The sequence below is a fragment of the Pelophylax lessonae genome (genome assembly GCF_965119305.1).
Source record: "Pelophylax lessonae genome assembly, chromosome: 5".
NCBI lineage: Eukaryota > Metazoa > Chordata > Amphibia > Anura > Ranidae > Pelophylax > Pelophylax lessonae.
In genome coordinates, this window is record NC_138772.1 from 84,900,949 (window position 1) to 84,916,848 (window position 15,900).

Sequence of the window (15,900 nt, forward strand, 5' to 3'; positions counted from 1 at the left end):
CATCTGATTCAGACTGAAATCGCATGTTCAAATTGCATGCAATTCTTTGCAGTCCAATTTTGAGCCCATTCATTTTGTATAGGCTCAAATCGCACTGCAAAGGTGTCGGTACTCGTACTCGCTTTTAAAAACCCGGTATCGGTGCATCCCTAGTTTTAACCCTTTCCTAATTTTTACTAAATGGGGGGGAAAAAGGCTTTAGATACACTTTAGGCAAGCCTTTGTATTTGCTGAATAATGTTTTGCTTTAAAGTAGAATTCCTGGCAAAACCTAACTACTCTTAAAAAAAAATAAAATTGCCCTTCCCCCCTTCTAGCACCTATTTGGACTAACCTGTGTAAGAAAGATCTGTAAATATAACCTATTTCTAGGCTCCGATCATGTGATTGGCTCCCCTCTGTCAGCCAGTGATGCTGCAGGGGAGAGGAGGGAACACCGACCATATATGGGCCATAGGAGCCTATGGGTGATGTCCTAGTAATATAGTTAGGTTGAAAAAAGATACCAGTCTATTCAGTTCAATCTATGTTGCTGTTTACTGTACACTGTATACCCCTGTATGTTGTGGTCTTTAAGGTGCCTATCTAATATTTTTTTTTAAACTATCGTATCGATGCTCCCTGCTGATACCACTGCTTGTGGAAAAGAATTCCACATCCTTACTGCTCTGACAGTAGAATCCTTTACTCAGTTTAAGGTTAAACCGCTTCTCTTCTAATTTTAGTGAGTGACCACGTGTTTTATTGTATTCCCTTACTCTGAAAAGTGTGTTCCTTATGCTATGGTCACCAGTACAGTATTTGTACATTGATATCATATCCCCTCTCCAGCGTCTCTTCTCCAGAGAGAGGTCGTCCAATGCTTGCAGTCTTTCCTCATAGCTGATGTCCTCCATTCCCCTAATTATCTTTGTTGCCCTTCTCTGTACTCTCTCTCCAGTTCCAGCACATCCTTTCTGAGGACCGGTGCCCAGAACTGGACGGCATACTCGAGATGCGGTTGTACCAGAGTCTTGTAGAGTGGGAGAATTATCGTTTTATCTCTGGAGTGAATCCCCTTTTTTAGGCATGCCAGTATTCTATTGGCTTTGCTTGCAGCAGCTTGGACCCCTAGAGGTCCTTTTCCATCTTAGAATTACCCAGGAGTTCTCCCCCTAGTGAGTAGCTTGCTTTCGTATTTCTGGCACCCACGTGCATTACCTTACATTTTTCAACAGTGAACCTCCTCTGCCATGTAGTTGCCCACCCCATTATTTTGTTCAGGTCCGCTTTTATGGTTTCCACGTCCTGTATAGAAGATATTGACATGCTTAGCTTAGTATCGTCTGCAAATACTGAGATTGTGCTGGGTATCCCAACCTCTAGGTCAATTATGAATAAATTAAACAGGATTGGTCCCAGGACAGTTCCTTGGGGGACTTCACTTTCCACACCTGACCAATCCGAGTACTCCCCATTTATCAACACCGTCTGTTTTCCTGTGCTCCCTCCTGTCCCCTACTGCTGTGCTGGCTGACACCGGAGATCACATGACCAGCGCAGCTTGAAAATTGGTAGGTCTATACATCTTTCTTACACAGGTTAGTCAGAATGGCTGTAGGAGTGGAGAGGGAGTATTTTAAAGTGCAGTTAGGTTCTGCCAGCAATTCTACTTGAAGACTATTTGCGCAAAAAGGCTGATATTGGCTGTATGAAAATAAGTGTCTACAGGCAAAGTCGTGATTTTCTTTTCCATGACAGGTCTGTTAGGCATTTTTAAATAAAGCCTTGCATTGCTTTTGCAGAGCCATAGCACCAATCCATGGGCAGCACTGTTTTGGCCTTCTGCAACACAGAACTGGTTGTTCTAGTTTTCTGAGTCCCCCCTCTATCATTGAATGGTTTAGGATTTTCAAGTTGCAACATGATTTCAAGTGATTAATTTTGTCTGCAAACCTGTATTTTGACAAATATATGGGCTGCACCTGTTAACCACCTCTCCTGAAAAGTGCTAGTTTTCTGGCTGTCATTCCAATCTGGCAGCTTCTGTGTTTTAAGTCATTGGCCCATAATATGTATAAAAATCAGGAGGTGAAACTTTCTTTGCCACAGCTGTTCTGGGACATTACCTCAACAATATTGAAACCAGGGGATCAGCCATGAAGCCAGCTTTTTCAGGTCAGAACTGGCAGCTATTTTTTGCTTGTGACTGTTTTTCCTTATGTTTGCTCATTATTGGCACTTAGTTGCTCTCTGATAAATGCAGGTACTTAAAGTGAACCTGAAGTGACATTAGAGTGTCCAGGATGTCACCTCTACTTCTTTGCAGGCCACTCAATGGGGTGGATTTACCAAATAGCAAATAGACATTACAGTCTAATTTTCTCCAGAGATTGTTAAAGGTGATAAAGCTTTACTTTGTAGAGAATGAATACCTGATCAGGTCTGAGGAAAATATATAAAAAAAAAAACCTGCATTTTTTTTCTTGAACATGATTGGATGATGAAAATCAGCAGAGCTCCACCTCAGTCCCTAAGCTCTGGGGAAAATTTGTGCTTCTGCACTTGCACAGTCTATTTGCCTTTAGTAAATCCACCCCATTATGTCTTATGTTAGCTATTCTCAGCTGTTTACTGTTTGGGCTGCCCTGAATTTCACTGCTCGCTGTAATTTAAATATGAACCAGATTTCCTGATCAAGACTCTGGCCCTTTCTGCACTTTTGGCCCATTTGTATGAAGGGCAGTCTCACTGGCCGGAATTGTGGTGCAAAAGGGGCAGAGCCTGGTTCTCAAGCAGAAATCCTGCTTCATATTTGAATACCATACTACCGTAAAATTTGAAGCTACCCATGCATTGATAATATAAATTGACATGAAGTGTGCAAACCTAAAAAAAAAAGGTTTTAAAATATTTTAACAAAAAGGTTGTAAAATATTTTCCATTCCTTAGTTGTAGCGGCTGCATTAATTTGCTTTTTTAAATGTTTTTTTTTCTTGGTATGCTGCAGGTAGCACACTTCAAATCCCTTTATGTCTACACTCACTTCTCCACCTTAATTATGGAGACATCCATGGTTTGTCCCTAATGCCAAGCAGGATGAACAGGAAAAAAAAAAACGCGCTCGCTGTATCTCCCTACTGTGCTATTATGTTCTGACAGGGGGATTGTCTCCCCCCCCCCCCCCCCAGAACACACCGAACCCTGTTCGCAGCCATTGGCTGCTAGCGCTGAGCGGACACTGATTGGCTGCTGGTTTTCCATCATGCCTGTTCGAAAGAAGCCAGACGTTAAGCAGACTCCCAATGACAGGCTGCTGTATACACTAGCCAAATGCTGGCCGGTTTCTGTTGCCTGTGAGTACCAGGACAATAAGTAAGACATATGACTTAAAACATATCTTTGTTCGGCTCTATTACATGGTGGATTATTTTTGCTTCCAGGTCGACTCACAGAAGCTGTCCAGGACACAGCATTTCTGGCAAAGTCTGTTTATTTTCTGTCCTTGCTAAGAATGTTTTTAGGCTGAAAAAAAAAAAAAGAAAACTAATGTAGCCACCACATCTAAGGGCCAATAAGCTGCAGTATATTATTTTTTTGGGGTTTAGATCGTTTAAACCTTTAAGCTGCGGCACTGGCATGTTACACCCTGAATACGAGTGTAACATGTTAAAGAAGTCACACCAGCCTGCTGCATTGTAGCACAGTGGCTGTTGTGCAGTGCAAACCAGCTGAGGTCAGAGCAGTGATGATGCGCTGAGCTCGGGGGGATCACACTGGTTTCTTTTTTAATAGAGATGTTACACATATGTCTTATTAAGTTCAGTTTCCGGGCAATGTGAGACAGTGGATTGGCTCATGCTGCACTGATGAAAAAATACATTTTCTCAGAGCACCATGCCCGTACACCACCACAATGCAGTGGCGTGAGCTGGGCACATAGGAGGCAAGACCTTTTGCCTTGTCCTTGTGGTGGAGGGGCTCGAATGGTCCCCCAACATAGTCCCACTGCATCTGGTGTGAATAAACCTTAGGGAAAACTTTGGTTCCTATGCTCTGTACTTCTAGTATGCTGTTATAGAGATTTGCTCTGTTCTCTGGCCTGTGTCATATTTTCTTGGTTATGGAGTACTTGCCACTTACAACATTAAACCTGTCATGAGATAAATGTTTTCCTGGCTTCCTTCAGCAATTGCCATTTCCATGGCTGTCGTGCTAACCCACTGGCTTCCTAAGTAAGTCCGCAACCCTGAACAAGTATGCCAGCTAGGAGTTTGACTTCACAAGCTGCATACTTGCTCCATAGTATGATCTTGGTAGAAAGGCCAGAGAATCTACATGGCAGCCACATAAATGATCATTTGCACAAGGTGTTTATGAATTACAGCAGAGTTGTCTGTTGTGTCAGGTTGCCTTAAAGCGTAACTTTACCTAAAACAACTTGATAAAAAATATTCTTTAGCAAGAGCATACATTCCACATTAGTAAAAATGTGTGTGCTGTATATTGCCTCCAGTATTGCTTTCATTTCTTCTTGCCAGAGGCTGCCATTTTGCTGAAGCCAAGAGCCCCTGAACAGCAGTAAATCATAAAGCGGAACGAAACCGATTGATTTAACAGTTTCAAAAAACGTTTACATTCCTGGAATGCTGGGATTGCTAACGGTCATATTTACTTGTCTTCGACCAACTGTCAAACCATCAAATGTCTGGTGTCATAACTGATCACATGTGTAGCACCATGGCAGTTGCTGATCAAACAGAAGCAGATTTCTTGGCTGTTAAGGATAAGGGAGTTTAATTCTGCTTTAAGGCTGTCAGCAGATCAGCCTCTACGAACTCAGCAGTGCCTAAAAATGGAGAGCAACTGAGCATGTGCAGAGCAGGCTAAGCCTGTGTATTACTGGAATTTTAACAGTATAGGCACTTATCTTTAATGTTTTACATTGCTATACCTGCAAAAGGGGCCAGCCTAATGTGATCTAACAGGACTTAATTTTCTGACTGAAGTTCCACTTTAAAGTAGAAATAGTTATACCTGTCTGTTATTTGCTACTGTTTAATGATGATCTTTACAGTGGGGAAAATGATTTGATCCCCTGCAGATTTTGTAAGTTAGCCCACTTACAGTAAAATTAAGGGTCTACAATTTTTATTATAGGTGTGTTTTAAATGATCGAGGCGGAATATCAAACAAAAATCTAGAAAAAAAAAACATTAAACAAATGCTATAAATGAAGTTGCAGCTCAGTTAATCAAATAAGTGTTTGATCCCCAAGCAGAACATGACTTCGTACTTGGTGGAGAAACCCTTGTTGGCAAGCACAGACGTAAAACATTTCATGTAGTTGGTGACCAGGTTTGCACACATCTCAGGAGGGATTTTGGTCCACTCTTTACAGATCTTTTCTGAATCCTTAAGGTTTCTTGGTTGTCTCTTGGCAACTTGATTTTTCCACTCCCTTCATAAATGTTCTATAGGATTAAGGTCTGGAGACTGACAGGCCACTCCATGACCTTAATGTGCTTCTTTTTGAGCCACTCCTTTGTTGCCTTGGCAGTATGTTTTGGGTCATTGTCATGCTGGAAGACCCATTCACGACCCATCTTGAGTGTTCTGGTTGAGGGAAGAAGGTTCTCATCCAAAATGTTACAATCCATGGCTCCGTCCATTGGCCCTTCAATGTGGCAAAGTCGGCCTGTACCTTTAGCAGGGAAATGGCACCAAAACATCATGTTTCCACGTCTGTGCTTGACTGTAAGGATGGTATTCTTTGGGTCATAGTCAGCTTTTTCTTCAAACACTGCGAGTTGAGTTAATGCCAAAGAAGCTCCATTTTGGTCTCATCTGACCACAGCGCTTTCTCCCTATCCTTCTCTCAATTGTTTAGCTGTTAATTTGCATGTCTTTACAAGTGTCTTCTTTAGGAGGGGGACTCGCCAGAGATGTGTGCAAACCTGGTCACATACTACAAGAAACGTGTTACCTCTGTGATTGCCAAAAAGGGTTTCTTCACCAAGTACGAAGTCATGTTTTGCTTGGGAATCAAATACTTATTTTACTCACTAAATTGCAGATAATTTTTTACCATTTGTATCATGTGTTTTTTCTGGATTTTTGTTTGATAGTCTGTCATTTAAAATACACCTATGATAAAAATTATAGGCCTACCATTTCTTTGTAAGTGGGCAACTACAGATTTTCCCCACTGTATATAAAATGAATATCTTTATGTTGATGCTGCCAATGTAAGTCCACTGTGCCCTCTTAGATCTCTTAGGGACTCCAGTGATGAAAAATCACCAACAGAATTTGCAGTTCAGACCACATTCACAAATGGAAAAATTGTGGTGCCACATTTCTGCAATGGCTTGTCCTATATTACATATGGTGCTGTATGGGGACTGTTATGGCCTTGTGTGGGAGGCGGAGATGTTATAGCAGCTATAGATGACATTGACCTTTTAATTTAGTGAGTAAAATGCAGTTTTCAGCCAATTGCATCCCATACTTCTGTGGCCTAGCGACAATAAATGGTTGTAAGCGCACTCCGTTACTCAAAGCAGAGTATTGTTTAAAAAGGCCTATTGTTGGCTTTATTCAGTTTATTATATATTCTAAAGCAACATTACTGAAAATAATTTAGATTCTGTTTGGATGCTACAAGCGCTCGACACGTATTTTGTAGTCTACAGCAAATTTTTTTTTTTTTTCGGTCATGGAATATTGCAAACAATGTCACTGGCGACTCGGCATGTGGCATGGAAAAACAAGTTATTACAAACTGCATATGTGATTTCCTGCTGTCTCGAAGGCTGACGTGGAAGGAAGTAGTTGGTATAAAAACATTTGGCTTTGGAGATAAATGGGCACATGGTATTGTGCACTGGAGCCTATTTGTTGGGAGTCTTTAATCGGTGAATATTACAGCGGTTTATCACTTAGCTCCTTTGCATACTGATGTATAATTTAAAATTGGCATGTATAGAAGTAATTTCACAGTGGAATTTAGGTTCCATTAAACTGCCCATATTGCTTTCATTAGGTAGAATTTATTGCAGAATCCATAGGCTGTGGCATATCAAAAACTAAGCGAAGTTTACAGACGTGCACTGATTTGTTGGTACGCTTACCATTGATTGAAACATTGCTTAAGGCCTGGTTCACACTACTGCAACTTGACAGTTCAAAGTCGTATTCTGTTTGCAGCAATGGAAACTTTCAAATCGCCGCAGCAAATCTGAAAAAGGTTTTTGCACTATTTCCGTGCAATTTCATGGCATTGGCATCTGTGCAAATAAAGTCACACAGATGTCAGAAAGTGGCACATGAAATTACACCGAAGAAGCTTGACTTCAGGGTCGCACTGGTGTGAACCAGGGCAGGGCCATCTTACAGAATGGGCATGCTGGGCAGTTGCCCAGGGGGCCCCACCTGCCCAGCGACCCAGCCCCAGCCAAGCATTAGTCCTGAATCCCGTATGCATCCCGCCGAATGTGGGAAGTGCCTGTTGGCCCTGCGCTGCTATCTGGCCACTAGGGCCGTGGAGAGGGAGCCCACAACTGCAGGAATGCCTGTCTGCCTCCTCGGGAACAGGCACACACAGGACAGTTGAGTCTGACTCCCATCCGTGTGTGTGATCACTGGACCCAGCCACCAAACTTGGAAGCTGTCATTAGCCTGGAACTGCTGTACCAATAAATATGGCCTTATCGATAATTTGCCTTTTTATTGTGTAGGCAGCTCCCAAGTGCACTGCATTGCCCGGGGCCCTTTAATGCTCTTAAGATGGCACTGAACCAGGGCTCTTTCATCTTAAAAGGACATGTTCTTAAAAGCAATTGTCTCATGTTGCCTGAATGCTCTTGGCATTTCATAGAATAATGTAATAGGGGTTTAAAGAGAGAAAAAGTATACAAAGATTCTGTAGTGGCCTGGACAGATTTGTTGCCATGCCTAGAAGACGTCATAAATACTTTGATCATAATATTTCAAGCAAACGGCTTTCTGTAATGAGGATCACACGTCTCCAATCATGTCAGTAACCCTATTTCAGTGGAAAAAAAGTATGGTGTATGATATCGTCATGTGTATGCCACTGAACATGGACCTAAGAAAGCAAATGAGAGAATTGTCTATGACAGTGATGGTGAACCTTGGCACCCCAAATGTTTTGGAACTCCATTTCCCATGATGCGCAACTACACTGCAGAGTGCATGAGCATCATGGAAAATGTAGTTCTAAAACATCTGGGGTGCCAGGGTTCGCCATCACTGGTCTAGGGGACTAGAAAGAAAATTGACCAGCATGTCAAATGTAAAGGCTTTAAGACCATCTCCAAAAAGCTTAATATTCCTTTGACAAAACTTTTACATAGAATTTAATCCAAAACAGACTTTTTAGGGTACTCAACTAGCCATGTATAGTAAAATCATTTCATTTTTTTGATAACTTGATACAAATCATACAATAATATAAAAACATTGCTTACAGTGTAAACTGCTATTATGGTATACTAAATTGCCTTAATGAGTAACGTTGTCCCCAACCCACGTGTATCTGCTTTTAAAGTACTCCAATGCATTATAAGCGGCAACCAAATAATTGATGATGTCATCACTATTGTTTAGCTGAACAGGTGAAGGGATTGGAGACTTGACTCAACGGCTTTCCCGAAACTGAATTCTGCTTCCTCAGAAGTATGACCGATGCCAAGTATTATGCATGCATTTAGTACTGGAGCATCATCACTAAAAACGTTAAACAAATAAAGTGGAATTCATGGGTTAAAATGGGCCTTTTCTCCGCCTGTCAAATGCCTCTGAAAAGCGATCACATATTCTTACCAGTATGGGAAAAAAATCCTTTATGGAAACCAAAAAAAATCAACCTAACCAATTAAGAGTTGGCTTTTTATCAGATTTTTTTAAATTTGACACTTAAGATTTAGGATTATTTTTTTTAGAATATCCAATTAAATTACAACTTCTGCCACAGTTTTTTTTTAAATTATAGAATAAAATTAATGTTTAGCCATCAAGAATTGCTTGTGTTTACCCAAAAGAACGACACCCCAGCAGCAGCATAAATTAGAGGTCAAGCTGCGTCTTAATGGAATTTATTCACTTTCCCTCTAGGCAGTGGTGTCCCTGGGTATACAGGCATCTAAATCTTCTGTGTTTGCATATCAGACTGGTGGTTTGTGGGCTACATGCATCCACCTAACTCTTTCGTTATGGCCCTCTTCCAGGTTAATGGTTTCTTTTGAAATCTTTCCAAAACGCATCTAGAACCAGAACGTGTGGTTTTGTTTCTCCTCACTGTTTTTTTTATAGCTTGGTGAGTAAAATTCCAAAATCACAAACACAAACAGTATGTGGTACTTCATTACTCAAAAGATCACGAACTGTCTTCCGTAAAAGAGAGACCTACCTTGATGCCCCTTCTCAAGGAGCTAGGGCAGGGATCCTCAAACTACGGCCCTCCAGCTGTTGCAGAACTACATATCCCATGAGGCATTGCAAAACTGACATTCACAGACCTGACAAGGCATGATGGGAATTGAAGTTCCTGAACAACTGGAGGGCCATAGTTTGAAGACCCCTAAGCTAGGGGAACCACAGAGTCCAAGGCTAGCCAGCCCCCTGTTGTGCAACTCCCTTTTTGGCACTTCGCAATAATGGGCAGCCACAGTGTCCAATAGGAAACGGTAATGGAGGGCATCCCAGGGCTCAACTTTGGCAAGTGTTAACCTTTGCATATAGCAGCACTCAGGTTTTTAAACCCTTGGGGTGCTTGGCAAGCTGTATTAGGGTAAATGCCCGCATTTTGTTTATAACACGTTTTAAGGACAGGCCCACAATATATTCACAGTATAGTTGATTTACCAAGAGAGTAGAGACAGTTCACTTGGCAACGTGAATGTTCATTTCAATCAACCAATTGTGTGTTACCTAAACTCCTGTTTTTCTAGATTTCTCAGCACATTATTGAGCATTCAGAATGAACACAGGTTTTCCCCAATTTCCTAATATTTACTTTGCGAATTGAACGGCCTCTGTTTTTTCATTAAACCAACCACAATGACTTCTATATCATAAGAAAATCAGAGCACACACTGATCACAGGCTGCACTAATCTTAAAAGCCCGCGTGCAGAAATCTTTGAGGTAGGACTGTAGATGTTTTTCAAACTGGCAAGTGTGGCTGAAAGGATCTGGAGACCTTTAAAGTGGTAATAAACCCAAAGGCAAACCTTTATTATATTGCAGCTTACAAGTTATAAGATGTGGTGGCTGCATTAGTTTTTTTTTAGTCTTTCTTTCTCTTATTTTCACCTGGTGATCTGGCCAGATAAGTGTGTTGTTCAAAAGAACAAGCTCTCTTGCAGATATAGAAGCTGGAGTCTGATTTCCAGCGACCCTTGGCCGATAGCTACTCTACTTTGGTGAGCGTTCTGTCTGGAGCAATACCCGCACCATGGAAGGGTAAGTGCAGTCCCCCCTCTCCACTTTTGGTGTGTTTTTGGTTTTGATGTTGAACGCGGGTAACCTCCAGGGACGGTCGGACCTGCCTGCAGGTTCCCCCCCCCCCCCATCGTTAAATCCCTCCAGTGAGTTGGATTTCCCCCTCTCCCTTTCCCCCTTTCTTGAGTTTGGTGGGGGGTCCCAGGGCAGAGGATGCAGCGGAGACCCCTGGGGTCATCCTCACTATCCCCACTCTGTAAGGGGCCTGGGATGTTGTGTCTTGCCCTGGTAGTCTGGAGGAGTCCCAGTGTTTGGAAACCCCCTAGGTGCATACCCTACTGTTTGCAGTGTGGGTATAGTGCATGGGGATCCCGGTGCAGAGTGCACAGCGGAGTCTCCCATAATGTGTGTCCTACCTTCCGGAAGGGGTCCTCTTGCAGAGGGTGCAGCATTGCAGAGGGTACAGGGAAGATCCTGGCAGCATGCTGTAGCTGATGGCAGCCTTTTTTCCCTTAGTCTGGCTGATCTCCAGTTGGCAGCCAGGTTTGTGTAGCCTAATGTCATTGGGGCCATTTTGCCTTAGTCCGGGAGACACTGGAAATGACCGAAGCCATGCGGGGATGCTGAAGCTCCTCCTTTTCCTTCTCAGTTTCTTCTTCATGTGCCTGAGATATATGAACAGGGATGGCGTCCATGGTGATGCTTGGTCTGAATTCTCGCCGCTCCCGATCAGGGTGAGTCCTTGGGGGGGCTCCTGTTATCGGGGGGGGGGAGAAGAGTACCTTGCTGCCATAGTCTAGGAAAGAGATGGAGCCTCATCAGATGGGGGCTCTCCTTCTCAGCATATAGAACATTCTTTTGTGCTTCTGGGACAGAGAATAAGGGAAATAGATCTTTCAAATCTTCCCCGGGAGGTTCTAAGTATCCCTAGTCTGGTAAGCCTAGAGCTAGCTTCTTCAGACCAACAGACAAGAGCCCTTTAGCATGAAGGTCTGCCCTCACCCATTATTGGGGTGGGCGGACATCTTCGCTGGTTTCCGGCCTAGTGGACCTCCTTCAAGAGCGTCAAGGGGATCCACAAAATTATTCTTTTAGTGGTTCCCAGGAAGGGGGACAAAGCTTGTCCTTTTAAGGTTTTTTTAGGTCCTGAGTCTTGAGTAATTCCTGCAAAGGTTCAGGTGATGTCCAAACTACCTAAGGTCTCCCCTAGCACTGTCCAGGGTATTGATTTACCTAGGTCTGATTCTAATTCTGACCAGGATGGTCCTTCCTCTGGAGAAACTTCAGGAACCACAGGCCGTGATTCAGCAGCTGCTGTGTCACAGATAGTTCTCTCTCCCATTTTGCATACATTTTCCAAGTCTGGTGGTATCCACCTTCAAGACGGTCCTGTTTGCAGAGTCCTACATGCAACTTCTTTTTAGCAGGTTCGGCTCCACAGAAGGATACAGAGGTTTGTGGTAAGATCACAGGTCCCTCTGGCAGATGCTGTAGGCGTCCAAGAGCCATAATAAGGCCAGTATCCTCCTTGGCTCAGGCTTCTTCCGCAATTCCTGCGAGGAATCAAGGGCGAGGATCTTCCAATCAGTCTGGTGGCCATAAACGTCCCTTTGGGGCTTCCTCTCAGAGAAGACCAGTTGTCCTGAGGGCTTATCAGCCATCATGCTTTACAGTCCCTGGTTTTAATGGCTTAGCTATTGAAAGCCAGGTACTGTTGGATAGAGGTCTGTCTGGATCAGTGATCCCTACTATAGTGAAGGCGAGGAAGTCGTCTTCCAGCAAGATATACCATCGTACGTGGAAAGCGTACATTTCTTGGTGTGAGTCGATTGGCGCTCATCCTCGATCCTTTTCTGTTGCTCGAATCTTAACCTTTCTTCAAAAGGGCTTTGATCATAAGTTTGCCTTGAGTACCATCAAGGGCCAGGTGTCTGCCCTGGCAATCTTCTTTAAGTGACCCCTAGCCATACTCTTTTAGTTTGTGCCTTCATTCAGGGGCTTTGACATGTGGCTGCACCTGTACTGTATCCTTTGCCACCATGGGATTTAAATTTAGTACTGCCAGTTCTGCAGACACCTCCATTTGAGAATTTTTTGGGAGATTCCCCTCCTTACATTATCCCAGAAGGTGACATTCTTAGTGGCTATTACCTTGGCTCGCAGGTTATCAGAATTGGCAGCATTATCCGGTCTCAGTCCCTATTTTGTGGTCCATAGGCATAAAGTGGTTCTTCGTCCCTGTCCATTATTCCTGCTCAAAGTTGTCTCTGACTTAATTTTGAATGAGGACATTGTGTTGCTTTCCTTGTGTCCCAAGCCGGCTCATCCCAAGGATTTTGCTTTGCATACCTTGGATGTGATTCATGCGATTTAGGTGTATCTGGCAGCTACTGAGTCCTTTCAGAGGTCAGACTCGCATTTTGTGGTTACGGACGGACCAAGAAAAGGGCTGGCTGCTTCTTCGGGTACCATCTCCAGATGGATCAGACAGTGACTTGGGCCTATTCCATTAAAGGTCAGATTCCACCTTTCCCTGTCACGGCGCATTCTCGAGCGCTGAGTGCTTCTTGGGCCTTCTGTCATCAGGCATCAATAGCTCGTGTTTGGAAGGCGGCCACTTTGTCGTCGGTGCATACCTTCACAAAATTCTATAAGGTAGATACTTTTGCATCTGCAGATGCTTCTTTTGGCCGCAGGTTTTGCAGGCTGCTGTTTAAGAGGTGCTGTTCCCTCTTGAGGGGAGAAAACATTTATTTTTCAGACGGGGCTACTGTGACACGGTTAAGGCTTCTGTGTCCTGGATAAGGGCTCTTATGTTTAGCCTTGGGTTATTTTCCTCACCGCTCATTTTCCTTTTAGCACTGCTTTTGGACGTCCCAGTATTTATGATTTATGGAGCGATGTGTCCGTCGATGAACGAAAGAGAAAATGGGATTTTTGTACTGACCATAAAATCCATTTCTCTGAGTTCATCGACTAACACAGCACCCACCCCTCTATGGAGTTCTGATACATTTAATACTGCTTACTACTAAACTGATTACCTAGAGCAGAGAGGGGAGTTATATACCAAGCTCAGCATGGCCCATGGGCGTAGCCAGGTGTTTTTTGTTCTGCCTATTCCTACTCCTGGAGGGGGCAATAAAACAAAGTAGTTATGACGTGGGTCCCTCCTTTTGACGGTCAGACCCCTGGGATCCCCTCCTTCCTGTCAGGAAACCCCCCTTTCATCGGTCCTCCATCATATTTCCCCCGTCTCTCCATTTTATGCTGGGGTTGTGTGGGTGGTCTGGTCCACCTTCTCGGATGGGGGCAGGGCACTATGCCGGCGATAGGGGACAGAGAGGGGGGGGGGGTTGGGGTGCCCGCGACCGGACGATCGGCTGTGCAGGGGAGGATTGTACCTGGTGGGGGTTCCTGCCAGGGCCCCAATCCTGCCTGTCCTTGAAGCCTAGGGATCCCTGGGAGCCTCACGGTGCTGCCATTTTGCTGTAGCCTGTGTTTTTATGCACAGTGGCCATGTTTGTGTAGTCCGGCGGCTATTTTGCGGTGGTTTGCCATTGAAAATAGCGGTGGTCATGACAGTGGAGCCCTGTGGGTGGCAATTTTGGCGGTGGGAGCCCCTCCTCTTCCCCTGGTGCTGACTCCTGGATTTTTTCACTTCCTAGTCGTTGCATGTGGAGTGCAGATTATCCTGGTGGCTTTAGGTGCCTTTTTCTGCTGGGTGGTGAGTCTGTTGGGGTTCTCTCCCTCTCTGCTGAGGATCGCTTGGTGCCTGATGACCGGGTTGTGCTGCTGGGGGGTGGGGGGTTGTCCTTTTGCAGTGTTTTACACTTTGTGGATTCCCCTGGTGACTTATGGAGTCTTTGGAGCACATCTCTGAGCCAGCAGGGCTTCCTGGTCCCAACCATCCATCGATGCACTGACGGTGGTTCTGGAGTCCTTTGTGTCCCAGGTGGGGGTGGCTTTCTGGCGACGGACTAGCAAAAAGCGCCCCACCCCTCCCCTGCCTCATCTGTATTATCAGATCCTTAATGACCAGGCCAGGCGTTGCTTTAACTGACAATTGCGTGGTCATGTGACGCCGTACCCAAATACAATTGATGTCCATTTTTTCCCACAAATGGAGCTTTCTTTTGATTGGTATTTGATCACCTCTGCGGTCTTTAGATTTTCCGCTATAAACAAAAAAGCGACAATTTTGGAAAAAAAAAAAATTTTACTTTCTGATATACAGTAAAACATTCCGAATAAAAAAATTTAAATTTTTTTTTTTTTTTTATCATTTTAGGTCAGTTTGTATTCTGCTACATATTTTTGGTAAAAAAAAAAAAATCCCAAAAAGCGTATATTAATTGGGTTGCGCAAACGTTAGAGCATTTACGAACTACGGGATAGATTTATGGACTTATTATTTATTGATTTTTTTGTTAGTAATGCCGGCGATCAGCGATTTTTATCAGGACTGTGACCTTGCGGTGGACAGATCGGGCTCCTAACTGACATTTTTGCAATTTTTTGACATTTTTTGGGGAACCAGTGACCATACTGAAATCGGTGCTAAATAATATGCACTGTTACTGTATAAATGACACTGGCAGGGAAGAGGTTAACACGGGGTGATCAAGGTGTTAAATGTGTTCCCTTTTGTGCTTTCTGTGTGGAGAGCTGGATTGGACAGAGGCAGAGAGAGATCAGGGATTCAGCTTACCTAAGCACACAATCTTTTCCTGCCTCTGACAGAAAAGCCGCCTGCTTTGTTTACATAGGCAGGCGGCTCTTCTGTAATTCTAGCCGAAGATCGCGGTAGGCCGGCGGAGATTGAGCCTGCTCCTCCTGCGGTCTGGCTCCCGCTGTGTCGAATTCATGTGCACATAATCATGTAGATCTACGTGATTATGCGCAGCCGAGCCGCTTTGCCGCAGTAAATCTGGTTAACTAATGAACTGTTCCACTGGTGGTGGACCCTTCAGTTTCCAGACAAGGCAACCATGATTCCGGTTGAAGAGTTCCTGGCCTTTAAGGATCCGACTGACAGGAAGCGAAGGCTGTGGCCCGCAATATGTACACTCTGGCTGGTTTGGCACTGAGGCCGGGATTCACCATTGCCCTGGTGAAAGGTCATAAAGCGTGACAGACTAACATCCCCATCGTTCACCCAGGGTCCAAAAGAAAATTGCTCACAAGGAGGAAACCAGGGTAAGCCTCCTACCAGCATTAGCAGTGATATTGGGGGTGCCAAGGCCAGGGACATATTTCGTCTATCCCAGACTTTCATAGAATGAATGAATAGTCCACGGGGAAAGCCCCTATCCCTTGGAGGAACCCACGGTGCGTATGTCAAATTTCAACCAGCAATACATTTTTCAAGGGGACCTATAACTTGGAGGGAGCGTGAAACCTCAAGTCAAAAACACACTGCAGTGCAATCGCTCGGTTATGTTGTAAAGCATCA

General features: G+C 44.1%; 1 protein-coding gene across 2 annotated transcripts in view; it reads left to right on the forward strand.

Moving 5' to 3' along the window:
* Window positions 1-15,900, forward strand: part of SVIL (supervillin) — a 314,402-nt gene that overhangs the window by 163,111 nt on the left and 135,391 nt on the right. The gene's annotated exons all lie outside the window — the stretch shown is intronic.